The sequence below is a fragment of the Macaca nemestrina genome, chromosome 7 (assembly GCF_043159975.1).
Source record: "Macaca nemestrina isolate mMacNem1 chromosome 7, mMacNem.hap1, whole genome shotgun sequence".
NCBI classification, from domain to species: Eukaryota; Metazoa; Chordata; class Mammalia; order Primates; family Cercopithecidae; genus Macaca; species Macaca nemestrina.
The window spans coordinates 93,603,859-93,622,389 of NC_092131.1; the positions used below are offsets into that span (position 1 = coordinate 93,603,859).

Here is an 18,531-nt window from a genome sequence, read left to right on the forward strand (position 1 = left end):
ACCACTGATTCATCAATGGGGGTTACCTAGAGTACAAGGTTAAAGGGAATGCTAAGATTGCACCTGGACTCAATGATAGAGACGTGATGTTAGATTATTGACATCTGCTCTATGTGCATATGTTTGGGTATTGACAGGAACAGTGGCATGCACACTGCATTTTTTTTTTTTATTCCTGGATTGGGTTATCTAAAGAATCCTTTCATTCCCTGAGATCCCAGATACTACAGGGGTATTATGGACTTCTATTTTGTCTTATAATTAATAATAAGGTGACTCTTGTGATTCAGCCTCGGTATAGCAAACACTGCTGGTCCTACCTTCGTTGACTTTATCTGCTTAGGAGAAAGCTACGTTCTGCCCAGTTTTTGTGGAGAGAAAGTTCATTTTGCTTAATGTGTTGGTGGTAGATCTATTATCCTGGCAGTGTTTTGAAAAAGGGCATGCGAGGCAATTCAGATCAAGAAAGTCTCTTTTCTAAGTCACAATTTGCTCAATTTTATTAGCTTTAATGAGCATTTCGGAAGAAGAGAGCATTATCTTCTGGTCTTTGTTTTGTGAAAAGGTAATGATTAGAGCTGTTCTATCCATGATAGGACAAGGCTGAGGGGAAAATAATAGCATGCTCAGTGCAGCATTGCAAAAAGATAGAAAAAATCTGCTTCTCTGATGAGGTTGTTCAGCTCTGAAAAAGCCAGGTTGGAACTGCACTATCTGCAGACTTCTTGATATGTGAGCTAAAATCTACTTATAACCCAACTTGAGACAGGTATAAAACATCAGTGGAAACCTGCTGGGTGTGTGCTCATGAAGAAAGGGAGGAGGTTCTGAGAGGAACTTGTAAAGAAAGGCACACTGGAAGAAATTAAACTTGTTTGCCTTTGGCCACTGTTATGTTAGAATGTGATGCTTGGAGCTTCTCTAGCTGTCTTGTAACCACAAGACAAGAAGCCCAGGTATAGATGCCTGGCTCTTACCAGCATTCTGAAGTGATGGTAAGCTGACTTTATTGAACAGTGAGATCAACTGTCTCTAAAAATAAGGTATCCTTTTTATTTTTTGAAATTGTGTATTCCTTTAATTTTCATGGGGCAATGAAACAAACAACAGGGAAGGATTTAATACAGAAATAAGCACATGTCTGTAATCTATGAAGGCTAAATGATATGATGAAATACTACACAAAAGATGGTTTCACCATAACTTTGCAAGAGTTCATTGAAGTCTATATAATGTTCATTAAGCTGAACATATTAACAGTGCACAACTTGATCAATTTTGACATAGTTATACACCTGTCAATACTGTTTTCAGTGGAAGATCTCTTGCAGGTTGTAATGGTATTATTTGGTAAACTTCAGTTTCCAATTAGTCATTGCTAGTATATTTTTCTGTATATAATTTATAATAATATCCCTTTTATGTTAGTCTTGTATCTGCAACCTTTTAAAACTCATTTATTCTGGATCTTTATTTGTAGAAAATGACAGATTTCTAAATAGACAATATGTGATCTATAAGTAAACTTGCTTTTATTTCTTTATTTCCAATATGGATATCTTTTGTTTATTCTTCTTGCCCATTCAGTTGGTTAGAACTCCCATATAATATTGAATAGAAGTTGTGAGAACAGACATTCCTATCTTACGCCTAATCTGATAGGAGGGGACATTCAGTTCTTTATCATTAAATATGATGTTAGCTGTAAATTTTTCATAAATGTCCATTATCAGGTTAAAAAATTTCCTTCTATTCCGGATTTGCTGAAAATTTTTATCGGAAATATTAAATAGATGGATTTTACCAATGTTTATGTTTGCATATATTGAAATAATTATGTAGTTGATCCATTTTGGTTTGTTAATATGGTGGATTGTCCTGATTCATCTTTGAATGTAAACCAACCTTACTTTCTTATGATAAACTCCACTTTTTAAAATAATATATTATAATATCATTTGTATAAATTGTTGGATTCGATCTACTAAAACATTGTCTAGCATTTAGGCTTCTATGTTCAAGCAGGATATTTTCTTTTTTTTTTTTTTTTTTTTTTTTTGAGACCAAGTCTAGCTCTGTCACCCAGGCTGGAGTGCAGTGGCTCGATCTTGGCTCACTGCAACCTCCGCTTCCCAGGTTCAAGGGATTCTCCTGCCTCAACCTCCTGAGTAGCTGGGATTACAGGCATGCACCACCACGCCCGGCTAATTTTTTGTATTTTTAGTAGGGACGGGGTTTCACCATATTGACCAGTCTGGTTCTCAAACTCCTGACCTTGTGATCCGCCCGCCTCAGCCTCCCAAAGTGCTGGGATTACAGGTGTGAGCCACTGTGCCTGGCCTAGAAGGATATTTTCTTTATTTGTTATTATAATTTATGTGCCTGAATTTTGTATGCTTGTAATATTAGCCTCCGAGATTACATTGGGAAGTATTTTCTCACCCTTAATTTTCTGAAAGAGCTTATGTAGAATTAGTATTTTCTCTCCTTTAAATGTTTGTTAATATTCACTCGTGGAGCCATCTCAGCCTGGGGTTTTATTATTGAGCAATTATTTAGGCATATCTTTAATTTCCTCAGCAAATATAGGGCCATTCAGATTATTGGTTTCTGTTTGAATGAGCACTGGTAGTTTGTATCTTTCAAGTAATTGATCCATTTTATCTAAGTTGTGGAATGTATTGACATCATGTCCTTAATATTTCTGTATTATATCCGTAACATCTGCAGAATTTAAAATGATGCTACCGTCTCACATTCATGGTATTTATAATTTATGAATTCTCTCTTTTTCTTTACTGATAAGGTTAGCTAGAGGTTTGTCAATTTTGCAGCTCTCCTCAAGGAACCAGATTTTGCCTCAATGATTTTTTTCTATTATTTTTAGGTTATCTATTTTATTTCTACTTTGACCTGTCTAATTTTCTTTCTTCTTTTTACTTTTGTTTTAATTTGCTCTTGCTTTCCTTCTTTTTCTTAAGGTGGAAGCTGATATGAATTTGATGTCTTTCTGCTTTTCTAATTTAAGAAGTTTCTTGCTATCCATTTTTTTTTTTTTTTTGGTAATTCTTGCTTTAGAAGCATCCCACATATTTTGACCTGTTGCATTTTTGTTTCTATCCAGTTCAAAATGCTTCCTACTTTTTCCTTTAAACTCAGTTATTGGGTTATGGGTTATTTTTATGTGTGTTGTCTTGTTTGCAAATCTTTGGAGATTGTCTGGATATGTTTGTGTTAGTAAATTCTAATTTATTTCCCTTCTAGTTAGAGAATATACTTTGTACCATTTGATTTTTAAATTTTATCCACATTTTTATGGCTCATAATACAGTCTGGCTTAGTAAATGTTCTCTGTGCATTTTAATGTGCATTCTTCTATTTTTTGAGTAGAGGTTTTATAAGTTCCAATTAGCTAGAATATTTTGACAGTATTGGACATCTTCTACATACTTACTGATTTTTTGTCTAATTTTTTTTTATCACCTATTAAGGAAGGTTAATTCAATCTCCAACTATAATTGGGAGTTTTGAATTTCTCCTTAAATTTCTATCAGTGTTTGTTTTCATATTTTGAAGCTCTGTTATTAGGTACATAAACATTCAACATTGTTATCCTAAATATCCTAGGATTGAAATATATCCATTTATCATCAGGAAATGTTCACCTCTATCCATAGTGATATATTTTCTATGAAACATACTCTATCTGATATAAAATAGCCACTCCGACTTTATTTGACTATTATTAGCAGTGTGTAACTTTCCCTATTTTTTTCTTTTAATCTATTTGTGTCTTTATATTTGAAATTCATTTCCCATAGGCAGCATAAAATTGGATCTTGCTACTTTATTCAAATAATATTTTCTAGCTTCTTAATCAACTTTTTAGACTATTTAAGTTTAATGATTATCAATATGACTGGATTTACATATACCATGCTTCTATATGTTTTGATATGCTACATCTCTTCTTGGTTCCCTTTTCCCTCTTTTTTCTACATTCTTTGGGACTGAAATTTTTGTATGGTTCCCTTTAACTCCATCATTAGTTTATTAGCTGTCGCAGTACTCTTTGTTAGTGGTCGCTTTAGGGTTCATAGCATGCGTTTTTGACTTATCAGTATTGACCTTCAAACAGTAGCACATAAATTAATACATATTACAGAAACCTTACTATGTTACTCTTCCATGTCCATATTACCCTTTCTTTATTATTGTTTATTACCTCTACATATGCTACAAACCCTTTAAAATATTATTATGTTTTAAATAATCACATTTCTGTGCAGATTAGAAATTATAATCAAGCTTATTTAAATTAAAGAGAAAAATATATATTTACCCATGTAGTTGCTATTTCTGGTGCTCTTCATTAGTTTATGTAGTTTATGTTCATATTTCTCTCTGGTATAATTTTTCTTCTACCTGAACAACTTTTAACATTTATTGTAGCATTACTCTGCTGCTGCTGAATTCTCTCAGCTTTTGTTTGTCTGAGAAAGCACTTATGTTTTGCTGGGTATATGATTCTAGGTCGAGAGACTTTTTCCGTGTTTAGTACTTTAAAGAAACTTCACTGTGGTCTAGCTTGAATCATTTCTGAGAAATCTGCTGTCATTTAGATGTTTGTTCTCTCGCAAATAATCTGTTTCTCTGCACCCCCCCACCCCCTCTGACCACTTTTAAGATTTTGTTTTTCATTACTTCTTTAACAATTTCATCATGATATATTTTGGTAAAGTTTTCATCACTTTTCTTTATGCCTGGAGTTCTTTGAGATTCTTGGATCTGTGGGTTTATAGCTTTTATCAAACTTGGAAAATTTTCAGCCACTATTTCTTTAAATAATTTTTCTCTTTCCCTTTCCTTTATTCTCTCAGGGACTGCAGTTACATGTATCTTAAGTCTAAGTTGCTTAAAGTTGTCCTATGCCTCACTGATGCTATATTTACTATATTCAGTCTCTGTGTGTGTGTGTGTTTTTTTATTTTGGATTCTTTTGTATATTGAAGTTCAATAATCTTTTCCTTTTCCATATCTAATCTACTGTTATTTCAGTCCATTGTATTTATCATCTTGTACATTATGCTTTTTATTGCTATAAATTCAATGATCTATTAAAATATATATTTATATATTCTTGTTAATATGGACAATCTTTACTTTATTGAATATATAGAGTATAATATAATAACTTGTAATGTGTTCTATTATCTTTGTCATTTCTGGGTCTATTTCTATTGATTTATGTTTCTCTTAATTATGGGTCACATATACTTAATTATGTATATACCTGTTAGCTTTTTATTGAATTTCAAATTTTGTGGAATTTTCCTTCTTCATTTCTGGATGTTTTTATATTTTGGTAACTATCCTCTTGCTTTGTAGTGTGATTATCGCATTCAATTTACCTGGAAGTGTCTTTTTTAAAAAACTAAACATCCTACATCCAAGGAACCTTTCTATCCAGAGAATAGTTTGATGATTATTCATCCTAGTTATTTGGAAAAATTCTGATCCATTACAGCTTGCTTTTAAACTTTATTAACCGGATTCAGGGCATCATTATTCTAAGGCTAAATTTGCTCCACTACTGAGGCAATACACTTCTCAGTTGTCTGCCTGATTATTTTTGAATTACGATATTTTGCTGTCTGGCAGTGAGAGCAATAACTGTGTAAGCTTCAGGGATGATTCCTATTGCTCCTTTTAGGTGGTTCCTTCTCTGATCTTTGTTTCTTTTTTTCACACACATGCACCCAGAAGTACTTAGCTGAAGTATCAAGTGTGACCCTTTGCTAATGTCTGGAGCTATCTATGCAGCACTTTCTTGTCTGGTCTGCTGCCCAGTAGACTTTAGCTGATTTTGTCTCTCTAGAATTCTAGTATTGTCTCCTCGACTTCTGGAGACCAGTAGACTGACAGGTTCTCTTTCTCTGCATTGTGGCATGGCAGATTTCTATAGGCTATAAGCTGGGGAAATCACAGGGCTCACCTCAATTTTTTTCTTCTGTTTCAGAAATGACTGTCTGTGCTGCCTATACCTATTGTCTGAAAACTTGTGTTTCATATCTTGTGTTCAGTTTTACAGATGTTTCATGTGGGAGGGTAAATTCTACCAATGTTAGTTTATCTTCACCAGAAGCAGAAGTCGTGTGCTATGTTTTTTAAAGATCTTTTTGCTGGGTTGTCTTTTGTTTGTAGGATAAAAATCCTAACTGATATGCATTCCTAGCATGGTATTTTGGGAAGAAAACTGGTATCAGTGTCAAAACACCTGGTTTAAATCTCATTTTCACTTTATATGACCTGAGATCCTTAACTAAGTCACTTAACATCCTTGAGCCTCAGATTCCTCAAATGTGGAATGAAGGTAATAAGAATGCATAATGTTGTCAAGCTTGAGATCAATTCTGGATTTTTATTTTTTTTTGTAAAATGCAAGGTTTTATGCAAATATAACTTAGTTCAATAATTATTTTAAAAGTTTTTCAATTAAAAATAAAATTAGACAAAACTTTCATTTTTCATGTGAAATGTTAGACACAACAATCAGACACTGGTAACAGCTTCAACTCCACCATTTACAAAATGCTTTTAATGTCAAAGGTTTCATCTGCATTCCACGGTAATCTATGATACAGTCCATGGCATCCATGTCAGAAAACCTAGGTGTTTAAGAGACTTTTTTTTCATGATCACACAATCGTATTTGACAGTAGTGGGACTCTCACTTTTTATCGTAACTTGCAATATTATTTAATACTTTATAGTTAGTTACGGCAAAACAAAATTTAACAGAAGAAAATTAGGACATTTAATGATAGTTCTTTTCTACTTACAACTTTAGAGATGGTTCTGTAAATAAATTAATAAAGAAATCCACAGGGCCACATTTATTTTATTGCAGTTTCTAAGTCTGTAAACTACCTGTCTAAGCAAGTAAAAATTAGTGTATCTACATTTACTGATTCTTTGTGTGATCACACCTTTCAAGTTACCATTAAAATAGGCACTATGGAATGATTATTCAGTAACTTTTCCCATTCTCTTACTGGCAGAGATCTGATTTTGTTTAGACGTTCACCTGACTTCCTTCCTCCAACTTGGGTAGATTCTGATTAGAGTAAATCAACACAGACATTATACTTGTAAAATTAATCCCCAATGAGGCATGTAACCCTAAATCAGTTATTTCCCCACTGCTGTGAACATTTCATTGTGTAAGTACAAAGGAAATTCAAAAAGTTCACAGAAAATGTGTATTATGAAGAAACTATGCATGGATTTCATTTTTTTGCACCAAAGCAAACTTGTACTAACTTGTTTTAACATGTATGAAGGGAATCTAGTTTGAGGTACTAAGAAGGATAAGACATCAGTTTGAAAACAGCCTCTACCAGAGCAACATAAGTTTTGAAGCAAGAACAAACATCAAATTTATGGTGAAGCTTGGGTGGAGAAGGGTGAAATCATTGATACTTTATGAAAAGTTTGCGGATACTATGCCCAAAGTAAATCGGTATTTACAAATGAATAACTCATTTTAAGAAGGAATAAAAGAATATTGAAAATGAAGCCTGCAGCAGCAGATCATCCACATCAATTTGTGAGAAAAAATTCATCTTGTATATGCCATAATTGCAAATGAACCTATGGTTAAAGCAGAAGCAATAGCCAACACTATAGACATCTCAATTGATTCAGCTTGCACAATGCTGACTGAAAAAATAGAGGTGAGCAAACTTTCTACTACATGGATACTGATACTGTTATGACCAGATCAGCTGCAGACAAGAGCAGAACTTTCAATGGAAATTTTAAACAAGTGGAATCAAGATCCTGAACATTTCTTTGAAGAATTGCAACAGGTGATACAAAATAGTTTTACCAGTATGATCTTGAAGCCAAAGCACAAGCAAAGCAATGGCTACCAAGAGGTGGAAGTGGTCCAACCAAAACAAAAACAGACCAGTCAACAGCAAAGATCATGGCAAGTTTTTCGATGCTAAAAGTATTTTACCTGCTGTCTTTTTGAAGGGCCAAAGAATGTTAACATCTGCTTATTATGAAAGTGTTTTGAAAAAGTTTTAACAGAAAAACAAGCCAGGAAAACCTCATCAGTTTGTCTTTACCATGACAATACTCTAGTTCATTCCTCTCATTAAACAAGGGCAATTTTGTGAGATTGTTAGTAGGAAATCATTAGGCACTCACCTGATGGTTCCGATTTGGCTCCTTCTGACTTCTTTTTGTTTCCTAATCTTAAAACGTCTTTAGAGGGCACTCATTTTTTTTTTCCTGCAAATAACAACGTAAAAAAGATTGCCTTGACATGGTTGAATTCCCTGGATGTTCAGTTCATTAGAGATGAACTAAATGACTGCATTATCTCTTCTAAATATGTCTTAACCTTGACAAAGCTTACATCGAGAAATAAAGGATTTCTTAAAAAATCTTTTAATTCCATTTTTCCACAAACTTTTAAAAGTCCCCTCTTAAAAAGGATCAATCTATTTTCTTGTCAATAGTTATATTGATAGTTTCTTGCTTTTTTTTCTCATTTATGACACTAATACCGTGAGCATCCTTATGCATGCCCTTTGAAGTTGCAAATTTTATTATTTATTTCTTTCTCCAAAGAAACAACTTTCACTTGTTTTCCTATAGGTAATGTTTCTGTTTCTTATTCTGTTATCTTTTTCTTTCTTTAATTGTATTAAAGAATGTCCTAAAGAGGCAATTCAGAGCATTAAAAAAACATAAAAACAGAAAAAAATCAGTCATTATCATTTACTTGGGGTTGTACTGACCATTTTAATTTTATTCTTATGTATTTATGTTATTTTACAAATAATTAATAGAATAACAGAATTAAGAGAGAAAGGATAGTGAAAAACAAGTTTATTAGAAATTTTAGTAAGAGTATAAACATAATAAACTCCAAGTTTTATTCCAGATTTTCTTTGTTTTTTAAGTATAAACAAACACATACTAACATATTTATAAATATAAATATTATGCCCCAAACAAGCAATGTTTTTAATGCAAATAACTCCTCGTCAACTGTGAATATTTATCCGACTTGTACATACTGATTCCGGATATCAAAACATCTCTAAAACTCCAGCTTAATGTTACTTCAGTTTCTTCTTGTATTTGCATTGTCAAAATAAATACTTTTGAAAAATCTGATGGCTCGTCATTTTCTTGAAGGGTTGACTACCTTCTTTGCTCTATTATAGAAAATATTTTCTTATTTTGACTAATATAAATTATTATAATCAATCCAATAAGCTTTAATATATTTCATATCATCTATTCCTTTCTAATCATCTAAATACCTGCCTTCAGCATATCTCTATGTAAAAACTGTATTTTGGAGATAAAAGCTATAGATACCTGCCACAGGTATCACTGACAAATGTAGGGATGTCAAGGAAACACAACATATGTTTGAGAAGGAAGCGAAGAGAGGGTGATAAGGTGTTATTTTGAAAGAATATTGGCTGGACATGGTGACTCATGCCTACAATTCCAGCACTTTGAAAGGCCAAGGTAGGAGGATCACTTGAGGTTAGGGGTTGAGACCAGTCTAGGTAATGCAGAAAGATCCCTATCTACAAAATGTAAAAAATAATTAACCGAGCATGGTGACATGAACCTGTAGTCCTAACTGCTTCAGAGGTTGAACTGGGAAGATTGCTTGAGCCCAGGAGTTCAAGATTACAGTGAGCTATGATTGTGCCATTGCACTCCAGCCTGATTGGCAGGAGTGCAATAATAATTAATAAATAAAATTAAAATTATCTCACATATATTACTCTTAATTTTCATTTTAAATGTTGTTTTATGACATCTTCTATATTTCCTAAAGAGATGAAATTGTTCTAAATTTAAAACTTATTTTTCTGTCAAGAAAGGGCTAATTAGTATTACAAGAGTTGAGATTTAATATTATTTTATTGTATTAATGATGATCTCAATTATTTCTTTTGATTTTACTCCTACTAGGTCAGTAAACTTTGTAAAGAAGAAGTATGATTTCATCTGTGTTTAATTTAAGATAATTTTGTTGCAAAGAAGAGAAATGCACTAAAACTTTCTTAGGTGGAGGGGTTTATGACAAGGGATGATGAGTGGAATTTTGTGAAAATTCAAGGAATGGAGTTATACCAGAATTACAGCACTGAGCCTCTATCTTTTGTAGCTATTGCTGCAGAGTGCTGTGTAACAAACTGCCCCAGGCTCAGTGGCTTAAAATAGCAAACAATTATTTCTCTCTCCCAGGTCTATTGTCTAGCTGTAACTCTACAGGGAGAGTACAGACTTTCCAGGCTATCAGAGGATTCAAGTATGCTCTACCAGATCTCATTCTGGGGATGGACTGAAGGAGCAGTAATTACCCATGGCATGCTTTTCTCAAGGTGACCCTTGCAGCATAAGAGACCAAGGAGATGACATAAGCACATCAATGGCTTTGCTACCATCTTGACTGCTGATATTCTACAGGCCAAAATGATTCCCATGGCCAAGCCCAATAGCAGTGGGATGGAGAATTAGATTCCACTCAAAGTGGGAGGGTATTGCAAAGTTTCATGGCAATGCGTGTGAATATATCCTTATTATTCACTGGATTCAAGTATCGGGACCCATAATTCAATCTCCCACAACTTTCATGGAGACTGACGTGGGACTTAAGGCTATTTTGAGGTTCTTAGCAAAGAATCTTGTTCCTTTAATTTGAGAGAACTATCTAAGGAATTTAACCTGTCATCCTCCCCTCTTTGTAGTGTCCTTGACAGTCAAGATCATTAAGACTGTAGCCAGCGACATGATCCCATGCCTCTTCTGCTGCACCAAAACTTGAAGGAATCCACGATGGCCACGTGGCAGTAACAGCTTTCAATTTAGAGGAGCTATTGTTTGATACCATGATGGAAGCATCTCACTCTTACATTTAAAACCATTAGATATACAGAGCTAGAGTCTTTATTAGAATAGCTGACATTTTGCTTGCAGATCATGTGTTGTAATTCTGCATGGTGGCACACTTGCTTTTAAATCTTTTTACGCTTTTGACTGTGGGAGAAACATCTCTATATGTTAGTAACTGATTTGTTTCATATGCCATATACTACAAGACAATATTGTGACAGTGATATTCAACAATTAAATCTACAGCTGAATATTCAACAGGGTATTTGTATTAGTTTGTTCTCACACTGCTGTGAAGAAATACCTGAGACTGGGTAATTTATAAAGAAAAGAAGTTTAATTGCCTCACAGTTCCACATGGCTGGGAAGGCCTCAGGAAACTTACAGTCATGATGGAAGGCACCTCTTCACAGGACAGCAGGAGACAGAATGAGTACTGAGCAAGGGGGGAAGCCCCTTATAAAACCATGATCTCATGAGAACTCACTCCTATCAAGAGGACAGCATAGGAGGAAACTGCCCCTGTGATTCAATTGTGTCCCACCAGGTCTCTCCCATGACACATGGGGATTATAGGATTACAATTCAAGATGAGATGTGGTTGGGGACACAAAGCCAAACCATATCAGCATTCCAATATTCTATTATGTCCACTGCTTATAGATGATAAGTACATGGTGTGACCAGGAAATACCATTTCAACTTCCCTAGGCAACTGTAATAAGAATGGGACTATTTCCAGCACACATAAAAATTGCTTTGTTTCCTACAAATGATACCCTTAACGTTTCACCAAAATTAGGTTATGCATTAGAACTTAAGGTTTGAGGCCGTCTATGTGTTGGATGTATCACTTTGTGTCAGTTAATTTCTCAGTGATATTCTTTGTTACTTATAAAATAGAAACTAATAATCCTAGTTGCCTCTGCAGATTGAATACCTGCAATGCATGTTTCTTGTTAGGGTGGCCTACACAGAATTGTTGGAGGATAGAGAAAGGGAGCAGCCATGTAGTAGCACTACACATTCTCTCCCAGTTATTCTGTCAAACATGAATGGAGGTGCTGCTGTGAATGTATTCTGAACATGTGAATGAAATATTTAATACATTGACTTTAAGTTAATAAAAAAATAGATCATTCTGAGTAGCCCTGCCCAATAAGGCAAGCTCTTTAAGAAAGGGCATAGGTCTTTCTTTGGTCCAGAGACTTCAAACAGCTGTTGGCTATGCAATTGCTTTCCCTACCCTCTGGGTTTTCCTTCTTGACTGAGGCATGTGGACACAAAATTCAGCTTGTATGCAGAGTTCCAGTCGGCTTGTGAGCTGCCCTTCCCAATTGCCTCATCTATGAACTTTGAATTTCCCTAGCTAGCCCCAACAATTGTGTGAACCAATGCCTTGAAATAAATCTCTTTATTTATGTACATATAGACATATATAGATAAACATAGATATAGACCTATATCAATCTACATATTTATCTCCATCTAGATACCTGTATCTCCTACAAGTTCTAGTTCTCTGGTTGAACCCTGACTTATAGAGACCATCAGGATCCTTCTAACTTAGCTTCCAGCATGCCAACTGGCATTACCAATTGAATGAAGAAGGCTGTTCCACAACATAATTTTTGAGTCCTCAATTATTTCATGAGTAAGTCTTACCAGTCAACAATGCCTTTAAACCCAGATAGATCTTTGATGTTTTAATCAAATTGTATTCCATATTAAACAGGACTGGAAAGCCAAAAATCACAGGACATTTGAGGAACACATCCAGAATGAAGACAAACTGAAATAAACATAGAAAAGGAATCTGGAGAAAAAAGAAAGTAGAAGAAAACTCCTCTTCATTCCACAAAAAAAGAAAACAAAGAATTCATATCCTAAGACAGTTAAGAACAGATATCTCACTCATTAAAGAACAATTTGAGATGAAAATAATTGAGTCGAGAATAAGAAGGGACTCATGGAAACTAAAAAATGTTTCAGCCAAAATAAAATCTCAGTAATCAGGTTAGATGTTAAACAAAAAATATTAATAAAGTACATATTACACAATTCTATTATATAGAATTCAAGGATAAGCAAAACCAATCTATGGTGATAGAAATCAGAGCAGTGATTATGCTACAGAGTGTGGGTGGAACTGTCCAGATGGGGTAATGGAAATGTTCTATATTGTGATTGTGTGGTCACATGGGCCAAGTGGTCACAGAGGCCTACAGTCTTCCCCCGCTTATTCTCAGGAAATAAGTTCCAAGGCTCCTAGTGGATGCCTGAAACCATGAACAGAACCAAATCCTATATATAATATGTTTTATCCTACATGTAGATGCCTATGATAAATTTATGAATGAGGCACAATAAGAGATTGATAATAATAACTAATAATATTATACTGTATAACAATATACTGTAATTAATAATATACTATAATTATAACAATATACTATAAAAAATGTTATATGACTACAGCCTGTCTCTCAAAATACCTTATTGTACTGTACCTTGGGTAACTAAGACTATGAAATGTGAAACTACAAATAAGTGGTAACTATGGTATACGGCCATCCAAACTCCTTCAACTTTACACACAAAATCTTTGCATTTCGCTCCAAATACTTTTTACTTTGATTTAAAAAATCCTAAAAAAAAAGGAAAGAAAAAGTGAGAGATAACTATTTTAAAAAATAAGAAATTCGATATAAAATCCATGAGATTCAATATTGAACTGATAGGATTTTCAGAGCAAACCAACAGAATGAAATTATAAATTAAACAAGTTACTTTCTAAGAATCCAAGGCCATGGATTCCCAGATTCAAATGGCCCCACTAAGAATTCAAAGTAATGAATGAGAAAAGACCAGCATCCAGGTAACATATTGTGCCATTTCAGGAATTCAGTAATAAAAGTTTTTAAAGTTCTCAAAACGAAGAACAGATCACGTATACATACAGAGTAGGAATAATCAGAATGTCTTTGGCCACTTCAAAAACAATACAGAAGAGAAGAAACTGAAAGAATATCTTTACAGTTCTGAAGGTTTCTTTTTCAACATAAGACAGGCCTAAACTATGGATCAGTTGTGAGGAAAAATAAAGATATTTTCTTCTAAAAGTTCTCAAAGTGTTATTCTTTCATGCTTCTTTCTCAGAAAGCTACCAGAGGATATGCTCCACCTAAATAAGGAAATTAAGTCAAGGGAGAGAAGGAGAAAGTAGGGATGTGTGCCATTAGACTCAGGCAGGACTTGCCAAGATGACAGCTGTGCAGTGGGCCTGGAGAAACTCGTCCAATTTGGGACAAGAGGCAGCCTGAGTATTTAGAAGAATGTATGTTTGTGTGTGTGTGTGTGTGTGTGTTTGTTTTTGTTTGTTTGTTTTATACCATTACCTAAAATATATGATCAAATTGAAAGGAGTTTGGGATAAGATTCTTGATAGGTACCTAGAAAACGAAGAAAAAATATTACATTTATTAACCTCAGGGGAGAAGTAAAAACAAGAAGTTGAACAAAACCGCGAAATACAGACAGGAAATTTAGTACTTTCTGCTGTAACTGTAAACAATATTTAAGTGGTTGTGGTAATGTAAGCACTAAATATTGACTTAACCAAAATTGTTTTATAACTCTAGTGAGAAATTGACTAACGAATTATGTACCTGTGTGTGAGAGGGGTGGGATTAAGAGCTCTTGATTCTTATCTTCCACGGTAGAAGTCAATAGGTAATGTCTAAAACTGAACAATTGAGAAATAGCAATGCAAAGTTGTTATTTATAAACATGGGGATAAATACCAGAAGCAATAAATAAAAGAGTTGAAAATGGTTTGTTTTGAGGGATGAGGATCTCGAGAGTGAAGGGTCAAGGAATTGCTGTTTTTCATTGTATTGTACATTACAAAATGTACATTTTGCTTTTATACAAATATTAAGAAAAATTAGAATAATACAGAGAAGACTCAAGGGGCTGCTCTGAAAATCAAATGTGATAGCGCAACATATCCCTGTTAAACTGTAATTTGCTATATAAATATTTGTTATTATTGTCACCATAATAGAACCCAACATGAATAGATCACTATAATAGGTATCAAGAAAATGGAGATCTTATCACAGGCCTGTCACTCACTACCTGTGTGAAACAGGACAAATCATTCATCTGCTCAAAACATCAACTTGTTTATTTATAAAGTAACCTAATTTCTGCGTGCTCACTCTGTAGAGTGCTATGAAGCTCAAGTACATGTGAAAATATTTCACTAGCTATAATTGCTGTTCCTTAATGGATAATGATTATTATTTCAAAGATCTGACTCAATAGGCTAACCATGTGGGAATTTTTAGACTGACTTAAAGTCACATTTGCCAAAATGATTTACTTCTGCTTCCGGAGACAGGCCATGGAAGAGGTTTCACTTACTCATTCATTCATTCATTAATTTCCCAAACAAATAAGAGTATAAGAGCGTGGGGGATGATCTGAATATTGTGCCTACTGGCTTTTCTTGTTCTAAGCCAGCCTGCCACCATGGCTTTTTGACTAACGTGGGTTTACTCTTGCTTTCTGTATCAGGCAGAAAAATAAGAGCATAAATATTTAACCTTCAAAAAGGGACTCATTTACTGGAACTCTGACTGTATGAAACAGGGTTATAAATCTTTCTGAGCTATTTCAATATGCATAAGAGAATGAAACCACATGAATGACGGAGTGAACCTTAACCTTTGACTGTTTAAAAGCATAGCTTTTTTCCCCTCTCTCTTAAAAAAAGGGGGCCTCTGAATGTATACACGTTTGTCAGACATACATGATGAAATTTATCTTTTAAAGTGGCCCCTCCTTTTTTTTCTGTGCTCTGAAATTTATAACAAGTCTGTCAAGAAGCTGAAAGGAAATTATAGTTTATAGCTGCCTATAGGTTTTGTTATGCTGGGAGAGAATCATTTCACTTTGCTCACAATAGACTGAAAGGCAAACTCCCATTCTTTGGCTGCCTGTCAATAAGAAGAGAGCAGAGGGTTGATCTTCAGTGCAAAGATAGGCAACAGATTCCTGTAGACTGAGGTCCATTGTGGTACTTATATGTGCTTTCTGAGGGTTTATATTTAGTTAAAATAAGTTGTTAACCAGCAAAAAGAAACTGAGTTCTTTCTCTATGCTTGATACTGTCTTAGATGCTAATACAAGAGGTAATCTAAGTAGATGCAGAGGTTGTGCAAAAATGCTTAGACACTCAAACTTGGGAGCAAACTATAGCTGAAGCTGTAAGAAGTAAGGGGAACAGAAGTTTGCCAGTCCCATGTGTAGATGGTTGTACATTTGCATGTAATATTTTATTTAACCATTATGGTCTCCTTTACAATCCACATTCCACACATAAGAATATTGAAATTCCAGGAGTTTAACTTTCCCCAAAGTCACTCAGGTGAGATATGGTGGAGCCTAGAGAAACCCTATTATGTCTTGTCTGGATCCTTTTCACCTCTTTACCTTCATTTTGATTTATTTCAACAAACAAAGATTTACTGAACACCTAGTATGAATCAATCATTATCCCTGACCTCAGGACATTTTGAGTTTTTTAAAATTAAAATAGATATTTTATTATCATCTTACCAAACATCTAATTTACTGTATCATATTTATAGATGGCTAGAATTAATGTCGTATTAAACTTAGTACAAGCCTTGATTCTGAAGACAGTTTTTCCATCAGGTGAAATACCTTGTGTATTTGTTGTTAAAGTTCTAGGTTGTGATTTATTTTCCCATACTTCCCCTCTCTTTAGCATTCCCCATCTTAAACCATAGCACCATTTTACACCCTGTAGCTCAAAACAAAATTCTACAAATCACCTCTAACTTCTTCCTTTCCCTATTCCCCCACTATGATGCATTGCCAAACCTTATCTGTGTTTATAGTATCCGTCAACTTCTTGCTGCTGCTTCATCTCCTCTGGCTCTACCCAATTCCCAGACCCAATTCCCAGACATTATCTTTCCTCCATAGGCTTTGCATTAGTGTTCTCCAGAGAAGTAGATCTAATAGGATAGATGTAGATATAGATGCGTAGGAGATATGCCATCTTCAAGTTGGAGAACAAGGGAAAGTCCGTATTGCAATTCAGTCTGAGGCCAAAGGCTTAACCATGTGGGGTCCACCAATGTTAAAACATACAGTCCAAAGACCTGAGTACCAGGAGCTCTGATGTCCTAGGGCAGGAGAAGATGGAAGTCACAGCTCAAGAAGAGAGAGAACTCACCCTTCCTCTGCCATTTTTTTCCATTTGGGCCCTCTGTGGGTTAAATGATGACCACGCACATTGGTGAGGTTGGATCTTCTTTACTAGTCTCCTGATTCAAATACTAATCTCTTCAGAAAACATCCTCACAGATATGCCCAGAAAGATTGTTATTCCAGTTCTCTGGGCATCTCTTAGCCCAGGCAAGTTGACACATAAAAATAAGCATCACAGACCCTGTGGCAACACCTTTCCTGCTTCTACTGTTACCCTAACCAATTTATCTTTCACATGCAATTTGTGCCAACCTTTTTCAAACATAGATGATCCACTGCTTTGAACTCTCCTAGGATTTCTCATTCTCTTATCATAATCTCTAGACTCTTTGCCATGGGCAGAAGGTCCTGCACAGTCTGGCCTCATCTCTCTCCAGCTCATCCCACATCACTTGCCCCTTGCCCAGGAGGCTCTACCTCTGCTGCCCCTCCCTGGTTGGTGAGTATGCCAGAACCTTCCCACATCTGGTCCTTGATACTGGAGGTTGCATCTGCTGGAAATTCTCTTCCCTCCCTAGCTCCACTGCATAGATGGATCCTTCTTAATCCTCAGGTCCTTGCTCAAATAACAACTCCTTAAGGAGACCCGAGTTTCCTAGTGAAACTGGCCACCCGCCCAATACCCTACGCCCCAACAAGTCTTAATAGCACTATTGACAATCTGCAATTAACTTGATTATATCATCTTGTTCTTATTAAAAGGCTCTGTCTGCTAGTTTTCTGCTGTTGTTCTAGCACTGAGAACAGTGCATGGCACCAAGGAGTTGCAATAGAAATATCTATTAAATGGATGCATAAGCCTGAGTGAGTTGCTCTAAACATTGTAACTGAGGAGAATAATGAACCTGTAAGCTCACTTGGAACCTGTCCCTATTCTTGCCAATTGTTCTTTGTTGAATCCACCTGCAGGCTTTGTATGGTTAGGGCCTGGGATTGGCTCCTGCTCTAACAGAAAACAGAACCATCTGTGCAGTGCTCCCTCTCTAAGGCAGAATGCCTCCCTTAAACCCCTGAAGTTGATGCTTACTTGTGTTATCATGCAGCTTTCATACAACAGACATGTGGTTAGTGCCTGTTCTGTACCAGTCACGGGTTGAAGTACTCGACATAGACACAAAAGTATAGTCTTCCCCCAGTGCGGTGCAGTGAATAAGAAGATGAATGCAGCAACTGGGAGGCCTGGGTTTAAATCCCAGTTCCACCTCTTACTAGCTGTGTAATGTTGAGAAGATATTTAATCTCTGCTTGCCTTAGTTTCTTCATATGCTGCATGGAAGAAAAATAATA

The 18,531-nt window shown here is 35.2% G+C and overlaps 1 long non-coding RNA gene across 1 annotated transcript in view; it reads right to left on the reverse strand.

The window, feature by feature from the left end:
- LOC139364117 (uncharacterized) overlaps window positions 1–8,300 on the reverse strand; it is a 30,291-nt gene extending 21,991 nt beyond the window's left edge. Inside the window, exon 1 of the long non-coding RNA XR_011625398.1 lies at window positions 8,218–8,300. This is a non-coding gene — a long non-coding RNA (uncharacterized lncRNA). The remainder of the gene's footprint in view (window positions 1–8,217) is intronic.
- Window positions 8,301–18,531: the final 10,231 nt, after the last annotated feature.